This window comes from Homalodisca vitripennis, chromosome 8, assembly GCF_021130785.1.
Source record: "Homalodisca vitripennis isolate AUS2020 chromosome 8, UT_GWSS_2.1, whole genome shotgun sequence".
In the NCBI taxonomy this organism is placed as follows: Eukaryota; Metazoa; Arthropoda; class Insecta; order Hemiptera; family Cicadellidae; genus Homalodisca; species Homalodisca vitripennis.
The window spans coordinates 13551089-13568699 of NC_060214.1; positions in this window are offsets into that span (position 1 = coordinate 13551089).

Sequence of the window (17611 nt, forward strand, 5' to 3'; positions counted from 1 at the left end):
AATATAAGTAATTTTGCATAATCCAAATGGATACAAACGAAGATTTTCAGAAGAGGAATTTCACCACAGTTTGTATCTGTGGTCAGTGGGAATAACCCAGCAAAACCCCTCATTGTGACTTAAATCAGATATAGGGTCTTTTTCGTTTAAGAGCCAGCACCTTACAAACATACTATACATGACTGACAGTGCATTTAATCGTTTTTTTTTTTGGTGTTATTAGTTCGTAGGGCAGTAGTCCAGGTACTACTTCTAGTATAAACTCGTCTTATCTTATCAGTGATAAACTCGCGCCGCTTATCTTTTGCCTGTACTGAAAACTGCGTTAGTTCTGTCTGAGTTTAGCGTGGTGAGTTGATCTGGGCTTGGACTTTGCAAGCTCGAGTTATTTTTTTTTCTAAAAGAGCAAGCAGCGCAAAGCGCTGCGCAGCGGGCAAGCATCGCGTGATCTGAGTTTTGAATAGGCAAGCTAGGGTCTTTTGTGCTGGCCCTTATACGAAAAAGACCCCAGATATAAATTAGGAGGTTACCAACTTTTCAATTGCTTTATCGTGGTTAAATGAATTGAATTGAACTTTTGATTCACCACATAATTTACAACTTTAAAGTTTTATAAAAATAATACATTAAATACAAAACATCGAAAAAGCGTTCAAAGATAATATTTTTTTTACTTTTTACACAAAACGAAGTATGAGTTGCCGTGGAAATAGTACATGCGAAGTAAGCGAGTGTTTCTTATGAGATGAGGGGTCACCATTCGTCAAAACAATGTTACACGAAAGGTAGAACCGCTATAAAAGAAAAAGGACAACGTTTTCAAATAATGTATCCCTCTGATTATTTTTTAGAGTCACCTTATGAAACCTCATTACTCCTCTGGTTCACGCAACTGTGCTAAATGCATTGCTTATCCACCCCAATGAAGAAGACTTCATTACGAATCTTGCACGCAATACTCAGATGACTCTACTTGCAATACTCAGATGACTCTTGCACGCAATACTCAGATGACTCTACTTGCAATACATAGAAGCATGATTGATGATTTGGTCACTGGATGATTTAATTGAAGGGGCGGTGCTTGGAAAGGTTAAATGAATTTTAATACAAATAAAATAAAACATTTTGATTGCGTAGTATAATAAAAGTAATAAAACCGCTGAAATAAAACATGTTATTTATTCTTGATGTTGATTATCGAACTAAAATAATTTGTGGTATCGAAATGTAATTAAAATTATATTATTTGTAATTCTTATTAGTTACCTCAAGGTATACTATGTGGTGTGAGCTGTGATTTGTAATCTAATATTGACAACTTTATTAAACCTAACAGTGTTTTTTTATAAATGAATAATACAAAAAAAGAAAATTCATTTTTTTACCAAGCTATTTCAAAATAATATCAACGTAACATGTTATTTTTACCAAAGTGCCTTATATAAGATATGGCAATTTAGATAACGATAATATTGTATGAACGACTGGCGAGTTCGAAAGATGATTTATGACCCTAGGTTATGACGTTTTTATCATTATATGACACTTTGCAATAAACGGAAAAAAATAAGTAGGAGGAAGAAAATGCTATAATGGAAGTTTCAACAGGGCCTTCAGTAGTGATTCCTTCTAATTTATCTTATCCCCTCACGTGGACCAATGGGAGTATGGATCTATTAAATAATGACTTCAGCATTTAAGTTCAGATCTCCTCTTTTATTCCGTTAGAAATAAAATATTATACTATTAAAAATTCGTGTATTCCTATTTTTTAACTAGACCAATTAGTTAAATTACAATATTTATTTATAGTTACCATATCTTATTTTCATAATACAAATTAAATAAAACTTATTATTTTTCACCATTTTGGAAAAACATGTATTTAGAAAATAAATGTATTTATAATAATTGCGTGTACATGATGATAATGGTAATGGTATTGCACAAACTTAACTTCAAAAATTCTTTATTTTGTACTTTTTGATACTCTAAAATTATTTTCAGTAGTAGAAGTAAGTAACTTTACAAAACTTTTATGACATTTATGTTTTCTGATTAATACAACACCGAAACATTGCTTACACAGCTATTAAACTTTTCGTATATCTTGGCCTAACCGTTTACTGAGAATGGCTCTTCAAAGAGAGTCCGAAAACTTTCAAGAATTTCATTGAGTAAGACACAATTCAGAGTTGTATAAAACAGAAAAACTTCAGTTAGTTATGTATGATACTGGCCGCGTACGCATAAAACAAAAACATATTCTGTTTCCTTTGTGTGCGTGAAATAAAAGAAATGTTTCACTTTAGACGCTTTGGTTTCTGACTACCCATTGTAGAGTGAACTGTGAAAGCGTTTCAGCAACGACTTCTTTGAGTAAGGAACGCGAATTTGACCTACCTTTCAGTACCTAGAGAGGCTTTCAACAAGGTGACAAAAGATAAAACAAAATTTTTGTTAAATTCTATTTATTCCATCAAACATAGAAGCAGGTTGAAAAATGTAAGAAGGTTTTCTCTAAGGCTCTCCTGTTATATAATAGCAAACAATGACAGCTTGAGCCAAGTGGATCATTACAATATGGCAGCCCAAAGTGTTCATCGAGGTATCCTGGAAAAGAAGAGAACTAATTGTGAAAAGATGCTATCAACTACAGAACTGCAAAATTCTGTCTTAAAATTTGCTTCTTTCCTAATTGCTACCAAAGAGCTAAAACTCAACGAAGACTTTACCGCAAATAGGCGAAAATGGAGTTACTTGGCAAGGGTTACCAACATTTGTATCAGAAACGAACAGCGCCCAGCAGCTTCCGCTGACCGCCCACTTGGGAAAGTCCCCGGCCATTCTCCTCCCATGGAAGATTCAGGAACTCAGAAAGAACCACGTGGTCCAAGGTCTCTGAGTGACCGGAAGGCACAGTGCACCAATCGGGTGTAGTGACCCTTCACCATAACTCGTCTCCGTCTGCTGCAACTGAGGGCAATGCCCTCGAATTTGGTTTGGATTCATCGGCACTCGCTCTGTAACAAATCAAGACCACCCATGCCCATCCATATCGGAAGACAACAGTATTACTACTTACTTGCGTAGACATTATTCGTAATTTTCAAAACCAAGCTGTTTTTAACGTAACTTTGAATTTCCTTGCAAAAATTATCATATTTTTTCTAAAAAAGGCTACCTTGGCTGACCATGCAGCTCTAGTAATTATATTGTCATATCTAGAAAATTCTAATGCTTTTTTTAGAGTCACGGAAAGTTATTGTAATTTCCACGAAGAAATCTCCGAACCCATTCTCTACCTTATCGTGCATTACAGGAGAATACCACTGGCACACAATTACATTATGATGCGATCATGCTCAAAATTGTATTCACCATTCTGCAACGTTTGTTGCTCCCAATGTATTAGGTCCTCTCCAGTGTCGGCTATAAAAAACCGCTGCAAATCCTTTTAGATTGCTGCAAACTATTTGTGAGTTTCACCATAAATATGAATATTTTTCCTTAGACGATCGTTTCCACATCAGGAATGTTGACACAACAACTAAATCTTCAACTTTGGAGACAAGTTCAGCCCAATGAAAAGTACGAATTCAATATCAAGATTCATTTCAACACCTTCGGAGATTAGAGACTAAGACGATGGAACTAAAATCATTGTATATTGAATGGTGCCGTAATATATGTTTTATTTCCAGACACGCCACAGTTACCTTCAAGGGGTAATAAATTTAAATTATTTCAAACACTTTATGCATATTTTTGCAATATCAATACCTTACTGACCTAATTTAAAAAAATGTAAGGTGATTCTTAAATTCAGTTAAACATTTTTTTTAATTGGTCTCCATCCAAGTATGTTTGGTAAAATGTTTTAAAACAAATTGATCATATTGCAGTTTAGATTAATTAACTTTTTCAAAGCCCAAATGCATTTTTACATTGATTAATTAATTAGGTACTTTACACAAACATATTACACAATGTTGGGGTTTTGTGTTGAGTACACAATGTTACATGTGTTGAGTATTTACATTGCAAAGCGTATTTACTGGTTTAGAATAGACATACTTTCAACGCATTAGGTAAATAAAAATATATATAAGGGAATACCAATACCTAAAATCAATTAGGTTATCAATTAGAGTAAATTTAATAAGGACCTCATACCTTTATAAGTTAGAAATCTTAGAACCAATCTCAAAGACGTTTTACATCTTTACTCATCCGACGTTAAGTGTTCGTTTAAGTTTAGAAATCTTTCTGCGCTGTATGACAGACGCATTACTTTAGATAGCATAAAAACTAGCATGGAAATGGCAACAGGTATTACATAGCTAATTCATATTATTATCTAATTCATATTATTAGTTAATTCATATGTTTAGTTAATTCATATAATTAGTTAATTCATATAATTAGTTAATTAATATGATTAGTTAGCTCATATTATTAGTTAATTCAAATTATTAGTTAATACACATGATTATTTAATTCATTTGATTAGTTAATTCATATGATTAGTTAATTCGTATGATTAGTTAATTTGTATGATTAGTCAATTCAAATGATTAGTTAATCCATATGTTTAGTTAATTCATATGATTAGTTAATTCATATGATTAGTTAATTCGTATGATAGTCAATTCAAATGATTAGTTAATCCATATGTTTAGTTAATTCATATGATTAGTTAATTCATATGATTAGTTAATTCATATGATTCAAATAGGAACGTTTACGTAATGGCTGAAGTGGTTTTACACTGATTGCGTAAAACACATTCTACCGCTTCTGGCATTGTCTGTTAGAACGGGCTTCCCTCTATTAGAAATGCGGTCTAGATGTATCTCTGTTCTGTCATGTCAACGACCCCTTGGAGTAAGTCAGATCCTGGAGAAGTGAAAGCATGTGGCACGTGTGAAGGGGACCGGCTCGCGATGGCTCCTTCCACAAAAAATTGGCTGTCTATTCCAAAAAATTGATTAAACCTTACATTTTCACGGGTTATAAAGTGTTCAGAGAATTTATTAATTAAGTTGAAAAATCGTACCAATTTTGCGTCCAGAAAACATTTTTTATGTTAAATTCATAGCACCTGAAAACAACTTGCGTTAATACAAAAAAGAAGGAAATTTTGTAATAACTTCACGTCAAATTGTGTTTAAAGTAGTACATTTAGGCATTTTTTAATCAGGCCAAAATAGAAACGGAAAAGAAAAAATAATTGCACAACATATTCATAAGCTATAGCTATAGAAAGTATTTTTTATTTGTAAAAAAATTAATTTCGTTCAGAAAATTTCATTAAAACAATCTATAAATCATCATCGAATAAACAATATGCCTCTCTCTTAAACCACAAGTCATGTACATTTTCTGAAAGTTACACATTTTTATCATATTATGAATTTAAAATAATAATTTAGTTCAAAATTTAGTTTAAAATTAATTTAAATTGTGAGGACATTTAAAATAATTCTACATTTAGATCATAACTTTGTTCAACCCATTCCAAGCCAATTTTTTATTTTTATAGGAAAACGATTTGTTTTTGTTTTATTAATCTACAGGCATTGTCAGTAAGGTGTTTCCATAAGCAATTAAATAATTTACACTATAAAATTGGTTTGATTCAAGTCTCTTTATCTCCGCCATATATCATTTTTCCAATGACGGTATAGACTGGATTAGCCAAGTTTTCAATCTCAATTCGGTGTTAAAAATTATGTATTTTTATAATTTAGAATGAAGTTTTTCCAGTTAACGACTCTTGGGATTTATTAGGATAATCTATATTTTGGAGAACTCATTAGGGCCATCCAAGGTGATAGTTTTTGAACGAATAAGTTCTGTAATTAATCCATTACAGTATAAAATAATGATTAGTTATTACACATTAGACTTAATCAAAACAAATCTCTATGGAAGTCGTATCATACCCTTTATTATTTGCTACCACTACTGAAGTAGCCAATAGAAAACTACATTTCACGAACATTTTTTATGCGATGCCGATTCCATTTACAGGCTTATTCTGTTCGCCCTCGTGGGAGTGTGTGAATGCCTTATTGGACAGAACAAGGGAAAGTGGGTAGAGTAAAAGGTACAGGGCTGATAAAAAGTACTTAACTTACAGACAGGATTTGGAAATGCGCTATCTCCAACTGAAATCCAAAATCCGAGCGACCATCGGATGTCCCACTGAATATTTTGGACTTACGAAACGTAACCAGAGATTCCTTGCAAGCAAAACCATAGTCAGGAATACATTTGGGGAGGGGTCCAGACAACTGATATTTTCCTGTAGTGGACAGATAGTAAGACCCATTTTTGTTCTTTAAAAAGTTCTTGACCCGTTTCTTTGTCTAGAACCAGCTTTCAGCAGTACATGTCAGTAATACTGAATTATTTAAATAATAATAATTCTTTACAAAAATAGTAATTGAAAATTTGACCCACTCCATTGGACCCACTCGCTGGTTACGCCCTTGCTTACAAGATTTCACGGACAGAAGTACTTCTATCAGGATTAAGGAAGGTACTGATGGTCATTGTTCACTGTCCAACGAAGAAATGACTTACCAACTTTTCTGCTGAAAAAATCGTCTGATCAAATAATCAAAAAACTTTGTTACAAAAGGTCTTTTGATGGTTTTACAACTGAAAAAAGGTTGATATACTAATAGTTATAATTTATGCTAATAAAAATGTAAATCAACATAAATTTTCTAAAATTATTGTCATACCATTATAATTCTGTACAAAAATACAACATTTCATAATAGTATTGCAACAGTGGTGGGAGGGGTTGATTAAAAGTGAAAGTTGAGTTTAACTCCAGTTCATCTTCCTTTTAGTGTGGAGAACTCCGTTCTTATAGATCGTGTCTAAAGCATCGTAGAGCATTCAACTGTGCACCTGATGAGACAACGAGATCACCTCTCCAACTTCATTAAAGTATATTTTGTACTCTAGGCGTCTCTGATGTCGATGCGGTTAAATTCATTTTAAGCCTCATCTTTGTCGAATTTCTTTGGATCTCTTCAGACGAACATGACTCCAGATTCCAGGAGTCAAGTCTGCAAGTCTGTGACAGCGTCAGATTCCAGACGCTGCACCGATAGAAAAGGTGAAGCTAAATTCCACATTTAAATAGATTGAAATTGTTATTGAAAGCCTTCACCTGGCTATTTAGTCGAAAACTAGTTGTTGCTGAGGTGAAATCCTGAACCTCAGCTAATTCTACATTGATGATGGTCTGGAGCCAGGTGTCCTAGAATTCTGTACAGAGGGTATACATGTTATAGGGTATATTTTCGATGTCGAGACTATGTAAAGAGTCCACTATGAGACTTTTATGGATCTCTTCAGACGAACATAACTCCAGATTTCAGGAGTGACAGCATCAGATTCCAGACGCTGCACTAAGAGGAAGGTGAAAGTTAAACTGAACATTCGCAGTTACATTATGCTTTATGGTATTAATGAAATAAGGTGAATGTAATTAAACTGAACACCTTTTGTCTACATTGGTTCTTTGTTAATGCCAATAAGGACAGGTTGGTTTAAGATTAAGAACTACCAACAGATTTAATTAAATTATAGTGTCGCAACAGTTTTAAAGTATCCATCTGACCTTTCCTGTAACAACCCTGTGTCATGAAACTCTCCTAATAACAGTTAGTCTTGACGCCTCAACAAATGTCAGACAATATCTCATTATGATAAAAATTCCGATAGGTTCATTTTTTGTGGTCGGCTTTTACTTTTCACCCAGGTCCCAGACGTGTTTTTATACGGCCTTTTCCGTTGTGGGTTAATCATGCCCGGTATAATGAGCCTTTGGTCAAAAAAACGAGCCGGGATCAAAGCCCTTTAAATGGGCCTAACCTTGAATACTCTTCAATTTCTCAAGAGTTTCCTGCGCGATGACCCTCTCCACGGGGGGATGAGTTTTGGATTTAAAGTGAAGAAGAACTAAGACTGCCTGCTTAAATTGAACAGTTTTCTTTTGTGCAAATGAGTTATCCGCAGCAAAATGCTTCACAGTCCTTGGTTAAGGTGGTAGATTCGATTTTTGGGTTGGAAAATATGTTTATGGTACATTCAGAGCCCTTTAAATTAAATTCCGGAATACAGAAAGAATAGTAATTTTGTATTACTCTATGTAACATTACATGTATTTAACGTAGGCAAATTTGGCCATTCTGTAATCAGGAGAAAATTAAACTTTGTAACTTAAAAATACGAAATTTTGCAGTACTTATAGCTGTAGGGATTGACACATTAAAATATGTAATTTCGCCAAGAAGTAATAGTAAAAAACGAGTAATGTTACTAAATTATACTTAATTAAAAATATTATTTCTTAATAACATAAATTAATAAAAGACATGTTGCTAAAGCATACTGTACAAATTTCAAATATTTTCTCCAGGCGTTTTTATTTGGGTTTGATTTCTAAATGGCTTATACTATCAACTATAAACGGTTGTAACTTCAAAAGAAGTGATTAAATCAATTTTTTACTTTTTTGTATATTTAGGAAATTTATATTAAAGAGTTATATAAAAATATTTTCCCACCCGATATTCGAGTGGCTCCTTTAAAATGGTAATAATTCCAATAATTATTAAGGAAAGAACATTTCTCCATATATGAATTTAAGGACAAGAGTAGGAATAAATCACTGTTACCTTACGATAAAGTGCACGCATAAAATAATTCTGTAGTTAAGGAATAGCTAAGATAGAAAGGTGTTATCATTGCCAACCGAGAGAATTGTACATCAACGTATTTTTGATTAAATATATGAGGTTTTTTAAGGCAGCAGATTTCGTACCACTATTGAAAAATATACCCTATAATATACAAACCCTTTGTACAAATTCTAGGACAACTAGCTCCAAACCATCGTGTATGTTTAAATAGCTGAAGTTGAGGATTTCACCACATTACCCGCAAGTTTTATGTAGTACTAAATATCCAGGTGAAGGCTTTCAATAATAATCTCAATCTATTTGAACGAGGAGTTTAGCTCCAGTTCACCTTCCTCTTAGTGCAGCGTCTGTATTCTGATGCTGTCACAGACTTGACTCCTGGAATCTAGAGTCATGTTCGTCTGAAGAGATCCAAAAAAATGCGGCGACGAAGAAGCTTACTCTTTGACATCAGATACAATATATTGTAATCTAATTGAAAACGCATTCTCATTGTCAGGTGCTTAGTTGAGTATACTACCATTTTTTAGACACGATCTCTAAGCAAAATTAAACATCCTAGTTTTCTACAGCTTCATCGTTACCGGTTTTGTATGGATATCTTCAGAAAACTTGACTCCAGATTCCAGGAGGAGTCTGTGAAAGCGTCAGAATACAGACGCTGCACTAAGAGGAAGGTGAACTGGAGGTAAGCAACATTCACATTGATTCAACCCTTCTCGCCGTGGCTACGTTGTGTGTAGAATTTAATTTTCGTTCAAAAATATTTTTCAATTTAAAATGTTTAACATTACAGAAATCTTCACCAACTTTACATCACTAAATACCACTTTGTGCTCTATTCTTCATATGATTTCAGTATTGCATTGAATTTTAAAATTGCCACTATGGGGTTTTACATTAGTTGACTGGCTCCCACAGCATAGAGATCTCAGTGATAACTTGATTGAACCAAATTATACAATATTTCATTTAATTTATTTCTGAAACAAATTTTTTGAAATAAGTTGAGTGAAGCAATTGAGTTCCAAGGCTTCCTTTTATAAAAGCATTGAACATGAAAAGTTGTACTTAAAACATAAGGCGTGTTCAAAGGTTTTGACTACGTTTCCACACTTTATCCCATTATAAGATAAGAGGAGTCTGTGATAGTACAGAATCTGAAATACAGGCAGATATATTTCGTCAAATTTGGCACTATACTTCTAATATTTTGGCGCTTAACAGAAGTTCCAAAAACATAAATGGACCCAAGGAACTCTTCCTGTCTCAGTATAAACCGAAAATTCAAGCTTGTTTTAGAAGTTAATCGATACAACGTTATTCATTCATACACGGTTTGGAAACCGTATTATAAACCTTAGTCGTAATCTAGTAGTGTATAATTTTCAAAATTTGTTCTAAACGTATCTTGTGCTAAAATAGTGCATTGTGCAAAATGCTTTATTTTGGACTTTTTTATTTATACTTATTTCTAAAAAGAGAGGTTTTATAGTTAAAATATCGCAGCTGGGCTGTCTCAGAGGTGACGTGTAGGAATGGTAATTAAGTGAATGTGCTCAGGGCCGCCGGAGGGCCAACGTTCAGTCAAATTTCTCTCGTCTAGCAGACCGTAATTGGCTAACGTTCGACCTGCGAGGTGAAAGTTAGGTCACTACTATTCAGCAGAGCGTAAGCTAATCTACCAGCAATCATAAGTGGCCGAAACATCATACTGTGTGTGTGTGTGTGTGTGTTGTGTGTGTGTGTGTGTGTGTGTGTGTGTGTGTGTGTGTGTGTGTGTGTGTGTGTGTGTGTGTGTGTGTCTGGGTACCTATGTGGTTTCTGGGAAACAGTCTGAGGTAGACTAATTCAATACCTATCTCAAATTAGGTTGGACTTTGCGTTTGAGTTAGAGACAGCGCAGGTTCAAATCGTGTCTGTGACCATTGCACCGCACCTTTTATCAGTACCATCGACCTTGTACTGTATCGACTCTCCCCCTTATTCTGCTTGATGAGATCCTCGCACAGGCCAGTGGCTCATGAGGACGGACAGAATAAGGCTTAAAAGGGGATTGGTGTCTCCTTTTTATTAAAAAAAAAAACGTTTCCAATACACGTCCTCTCTACTCCCAGAGCAAAATTATAGATAACCGTGCTTGAAGGTTAAGAACTATCCAAGTAGTATATTTGTTTAAATTTTGTTATTGACGATGAAAAGTTTGAAAGGACAATAGGATTTCATACATTTAGCACCGTTATATTTTACAAAAAAGTTGCATAATCTGAATAAAAATATGTGGCAAGGGATTATAAGTAACTTTAACTTAGAGTGGCAATCACTTGCCAACTTTTTTAACGCCTTAGTGCTTTTCTCGCCCTGAAGGAGAGGGTAGATCTCAATCCTCAAAACGCAGTGCCATACTTTTATGTAACATAAATGATGACAAATGTCCGAAATACTATTGACACAATAACGGGGGTTGCATTAAAATGTACTTTGTTGTTTCTATCCACCAATTATAAACTCATCATAGTAAAATACCATTTTCTCTTTTCTTCAACAGAAATTCTATCAGGAAATTTAAGTTTTATATAGCTCGCCCTCACTCTACCCTGTGGTTTTACGTATTCGCCAACTAGTTGTGTTGGGAAGTACAGTTAAAGTTAAAGTACGTCTTATTTTACCAGGCAAACTTAGGTTTCAGATGCCCTCTCAAACACCAGGAAGTGGGTTCAAACCACCACCAATGATCTGCTAGCAAGGACAGGATTACCCATCCAAGGAGCAGCCATGCTTGATATTGATTGTTACTGTTGTGACCTTCCAACATTTTGTATGATGATCCTTTTTCGTTACTGTTATAACCTTTAAACATTTTATATGATGATCCTTTCTCGTCACTGTTATAACCTTTCAACATTTTATATGATGATGCATGTGTCATTACTGTTATAATCTTTCAACATTTTATATGGTGATCCTTTGTCGTTACTGTTATAACCGTTCAACATTTTATAATGGTAATGCTTAGGTCGTTACTGTTATAACCTTCCAACATTTTATATGGTAATGCTTAGGTCGTTACTGTTATAACCTTCCAACATTTTGTATGGTGATATTTGTGTCCTTACTGTTATAACCTTCAACCTTTTATATGATGATGCATGTGTTGTTACTGTTATTACCTTCCAACATTTTATATGGTAATGCGTAGGTCGTTTCTGTTGTAGCCTTCCAATATTTTATATTGTGATCCTTTGTCGTTACTGTTATAACCTTCCAACATTTTATATGATGATGCCTTTGTCGTTACTGTTAAGACCCTCTAACTTTTTATTTATACCCAAATCGTTTGTGTTGTGACTGAAAGTGAAACGAAATATCTTTTACAATGGCTATTTGAGCATTTATGACTAGAATATTTTTATCATCACCTCTGATTGTTTCTCTACATAAATTTATATCGTCAGTGCTTTAAAAAAAGAACTCAACCGAACAACAATCTATCCCGGATTGAAATTTAGTCAGGGATTGAGTCCTCCACTGTTAGCTGTGCAAATGGCCGCGAGATTCGACTTGACTGATGTATCAAATTATGCTAACAAGAGAAATTATTACGCAAGACCCGCTTGGCTTGCTGGGTTGGCAGCATTGGGGACTGTCATATGTACGGACCCCCGGATATAACACTTTCATCGCCTCTGCAATGTGAACTGCCCTGTTTTGGGCAAAGATTGAATTGCCACCCTCTAATAAAGATGCATAGGCACGTTTGCAACCTGATGATACAATGAGAATATTTCTTCATCTAGAACATCGCCGACTTGTTTTATCTCTTCAGACGTACGGGGGTTCTAGATTCCACTAGCTGCATTATTTGGGTAAAGGAAAAAGAATTGTTTATTTACATCTAAAATGTCTGCTAGTGTGAGCTACTTTCTAACATTGGACATATACCTTTGAAACCATTCACCTGTCTTGACAAGAGTCAAGCCTACGACAGTCTTAAATTTTAGACGCTGCACTAAGTGGGAGAAGAAATGAAACTAAACTCAACATTCGCATTTAGATTTAAACTGTTGTTAATTTTTAGTGGGCTAATTACTAATTACCATGGTGTGTTACATTTTTATGGAAATGGGAGTGGTGTTAAACAACTAAATTAAACCAACTGAACATTCCTAAGCTAATATTATTAAATATTGTGAAGAATGTAAGCTTTGCTCATGCCTTCCAATCTCTTTCTATGTAACACTTTTAACCGGAAAACTTACCCAATTTTTTCAATCGAAAAAAGGAATAGGATTTAAAACTTTATCAATGTAATAAAAACTTTTGTTTAGTTACTTTTACCTACCGTGTGTATTTATATTTGTACGTAGAATATTTTTAACGTTCAGTAAGATTTTGGCCATCTGCTGAGATTTGTACTTACTTATACACTTGCACTTATAAACTTGTTTTTGTAAATATTATAAAGTACATAGTTTATTTGCAAAATGTTGAATACGCCAACGATATATCATTGTTGGTATTAATTTTGACGATTTACATGAAGTATCAAAATGAAAGTGTCCAACAATAGATTACCATTCAAACTTTGAATAATCAAATTACCAATTACATTTTTTAATTTTTCCATACTCAAAAAGACAAATGAAGGATTTTAAAGTAAAGTAAAGATGCCTTAATTTACCAGGTGAAGTTAGGGCTAAGAAGCCCTCTCTAACACAACCTGGGGACCAACGGCTTAAAGGTGACTTCCGAACCACCACCAACGGCCGGGCAGGCGGGCTGCTTGCAAGGACGGGATCGCTCAGCCATCTCATCCAAGCAGGAGCCACGCTCGACGTTGCTTGATTCGGTTATTTTGCGGTCATTTTACGAATTTATAGTGAATTATAGAAAACTAAAGTCTAACGCTCTAATTAATTAATTTATATTGACATGTGTTAAAGGAAGTGATACCTATTCTTCCATAACTGCTGAGAAACCGCGCAATTCGAAAGGAGTAAATCGAAAGTGGAATAATCAATTTGGAATCCTGGCACTCGTGGGGGGGAGGGAATGACCGCCAGTTGGCGACCTTGTTGGGTCAACCACCCATCCCGCCACCCTTTCATCTTCTGGGCCACTTATCTCAGGTGTCTGTTTCAATTACTTATCACTTTCAATTTTTCTCACTTGAACCCCAAGGGAGTACCAAGTCCCGTTCTTCTCCTTTCCTCCATTCAGGATCTTTGCGGTAGCGAAAGTTTTAAATTTCTGGCATATCTGGACACATTGCTTTATAGTCCATCAGGTCTCTAAAAAAGATATTTACATGAAAAGGGTTGCATATGAACTTCACGTTTTTCTTGTATTGAATGGTGGGTGAGAGGAAGAGAACATGGGCAAAGGGATTTCTCCAAATTTCCATCAAGAACACATTGCTTGAACCCAAGAAGTCTAGCGAATTGGATACTATCTGGAGTGTCAATTCTTGAGGCACCGTGCAAGCAAACAGTCCCGATGGTGCTTCTTCATGGAATGTAGGCTGATTTCCTACAAAAGAATTGTGCGAAGATAAGGATCTGTCTTCTCATGATTATCATTGATGTCAGTGATTATCTGACACCGATCTCACCAATTATCCCAAAAGTCTCCACCTACACTATACTTTTTAACTATTGAGAATTCACAAATATCTTCTGGAGATATGCAACAAAATCACTTAAGGACGAAAACACACTTGACAACATTCATTGAAGCTAATTTCTTACTTGCACTGTTTAAAAATTCAATACTAAAAGATTTTTAAAGAATCAAATATTTGTTCAATCTTTAAAAATGGGGTTTGTAGGTGGAAATAAAAAGATTATTTTATAATAACTCCACCACTTGTTACTGCATTTAGAAAGCTTGATAAAGAAGAAGAATGATGCAAAGGTCTCTCCATCTCCATCAACAACCCATCCACTTCAAAGCCCTTTTTCCACTGCCAGTTTTGGGTAAAGTGGTCAGAAATTGGTTAACTTGGAGTGAATGGTTTTGTCTCCTCAAAACCTTTGAGGTACTACTCAAAATATCCCATGTAATTAACCACCATTTTGTCTAAGAAGGAGCTAATTTTGAAACCGATTAAAATTGTCCTTAGTCGATGTTGTACACCTCAAGGAGATTATGTTTGGTTCAAGTAAAATGGCAAGTTTAATTCCTATATTTCGTGTAAGTTGATCACCTACAATCAATCTTAGATGGTCATAAGGATTTCTCCAAATTACCATCAAGAAAACATAAGTTGAACCCAGGAGGTCTAGCGATGCCAATTCTTGGGGTATTTCACCGTGCAAGCAAACATTCCTGATGATGCTTCTTCATGCATTGTTTGCCATTGGCTTCAGAGGCTTATAAAAATGTCCTTAAATGCAACAAGCAGATATTTGTCAAACTATCCAACTCTGAAAAAGCTAATTTTGACTAATAAACAATTTGATGCATTTCCAACAAAGTACTACTGTAAAATTTTTTGCTTGAAGTTTGTTTTTGACAATGGAAGAATTGTGAAGGAAACAGGATTTTTTCGGACATTTGCCATCGTTCAGTGATACAAAAAATCAGTAACACTACGTTTCGTGATGTGCAATCTGATCTCTTCTTCAGGTAAGTAACTAACCCAATAAGTAACTAAGTAAGTAACATATGTTACAAACTAGGTTAAAACAAACAAATCATACCAGAGCGTTGGGACATGTTTAAGTCAGGAATCACAATCACCATGTTGTGTGCTAACTTCACTAACTCTAAAACATGCACTTGATAAAAAAACACACAACACTATTATTAAAACTGAAATACAGAATACAGGTCACAATAGGTCTAAAATCCCCGGCTAACCACCTAATTATGTGTTAGGTTAGTTAATTACCTGAAGTATCACTACAGGTAATTGAATTTTTGAATCACTGAATGATGGCAAATGTCCGGAAAAATGTTTCCTTCACTATTGTAATATTCTACTCCATTGAATTCTAAAGTATCTTTATTTCTTAAATGAAATGAAAACTGACATCAGTTTGTTTATGAAGTTCTAAGAAAATTTGGATGATTGTGACCAATTTCACAGTACCTGCGTAAGGCTCTTGAAACCCGACGGGGGACAGAGCTTTGACCCGTCGAACCTCCATCATCCAACTGACGAGAACACTAGGTAAGTGGGTCATCTGTGACGAATCCGAGGGTTATTTCCCGGAAGCTTCTGGGGACTTTGGAGACAATGAGGGGTGAGCTAGTAAGGGACAAGACCACCACGACCGCGACGTCGACAGCTTCTGAAAGGGCAGGACTTGGATTGAACTCATCACTAAGACCAGGGATGAAAGACAAAGTCTTTCTATCTGTCTTCTTACGAAAAAAGTCTATCTTACGATCTGACTTCGTAAAGATCAAAGTCCAGTTAAATTCTCAAAGGTAAATTCGTGCATAGCTACGGAATTTAAGTAATAATAATAATATGTTTTAATGCTGTTAGGCAATTACAATGAATTGTAGAGCAAAGGTAAATAATTATTAATTTAAAATAAGCTAAAATTTATCACTTACTCATCCAGTCCAACAAACATACACAGTCGCATTAGTTCGGCTTCGATCTGCTCGCCAATGATTTCTCTCTCCGACACCAGGTTTTACCATTCTCCGAAATCATTGGTCTCCTAGTTATAAGCCAGGAACTCGCTATAACAGTCTTTGAGGCTTAGATACATTGGACAATTTTTGAATTTTGAGTGAGTTTGGCAGATTATTGAATAGTATAACACCTGCTTGCTAGGTTTTCGGCAACACACAAAGGCAAAACACAAGTTTCGAAGGCTACCGTTCTGTGCTTGCCAGTACGGAGATTATTCCTGCCTCTGGTGTTATGACTGTAAATGTTTCGGCCCGTATTAAAGGCACATTTAGACAAGCAAAATGACACAGTTTCAAGGATGTAGTCAGGGTAAAGTGCAACTACATCTGCAACTCTTTGAACACAGGTATGCACGCCTTTCAGTTTGGTGATTATTCAAACAGCCTTTTTTGGAGTCGAAATAATCTCATAAAATCTCCATTTTCATATGCGTCCCAGAGCGTTACTCCATATGAAAGGTGGGGGTAGATGAGTCCATAATGTGACTCATGTCATCAATTCCTGAGTTGGGCAGTATACAGACAGACCTCGCAAGGCAAAGATTGCAGAAGACAGTTTTGAGCAATCTGCTTCCACGTGCGAGTTCCATGTTAGGGTGACGTGGAATTCCAAGGAACTTTGAGGAACAGACTTCTTCGGAGCATGTTATCTTTCAGCACAACTGCTAGGCCACTCGTGGTTTTGATGGGTCTCAGGTAGAAATGTATGAAATTTTACTTCATCGAATGTAACTTTCAGGTATCAAAGTACATAATTATTCATCAATGATTTGATGAGTAAATATGAACAATACACAAGTAAACATAAACATCTTTGGCATCTTGAACAATATAAAGTATTCGAAGTGTTTCCCAAGCCAAGCAAGGTCCTGTTAACTTTTTACACCACGCAATAACGAGGATAATTTTCCCTCTCCAGAAGTTTGGGTAAGGGTCCAATAAGCGGACCCGGTGTTTTATATCGAAATTGGCAAACGATATTACTTAATCATAACCATCGATATAATCAATCGATACTGATTAATTATTTTTTAACAATTAACTTAAATAATCTATATGAACAGCTGTAAACTCTTTCAAATAATACAATTAAGGTAATATTTTAAATGTCACATAAGTAACATTGTGTATTAAAAAATGGCTGTCAATCTTAGGAAGCTTCACGAAATTGCTTTAAAAGACAATAAAACATGTTTTTATGGCTTCAGAATGTTGGGTTAGTACCTAAG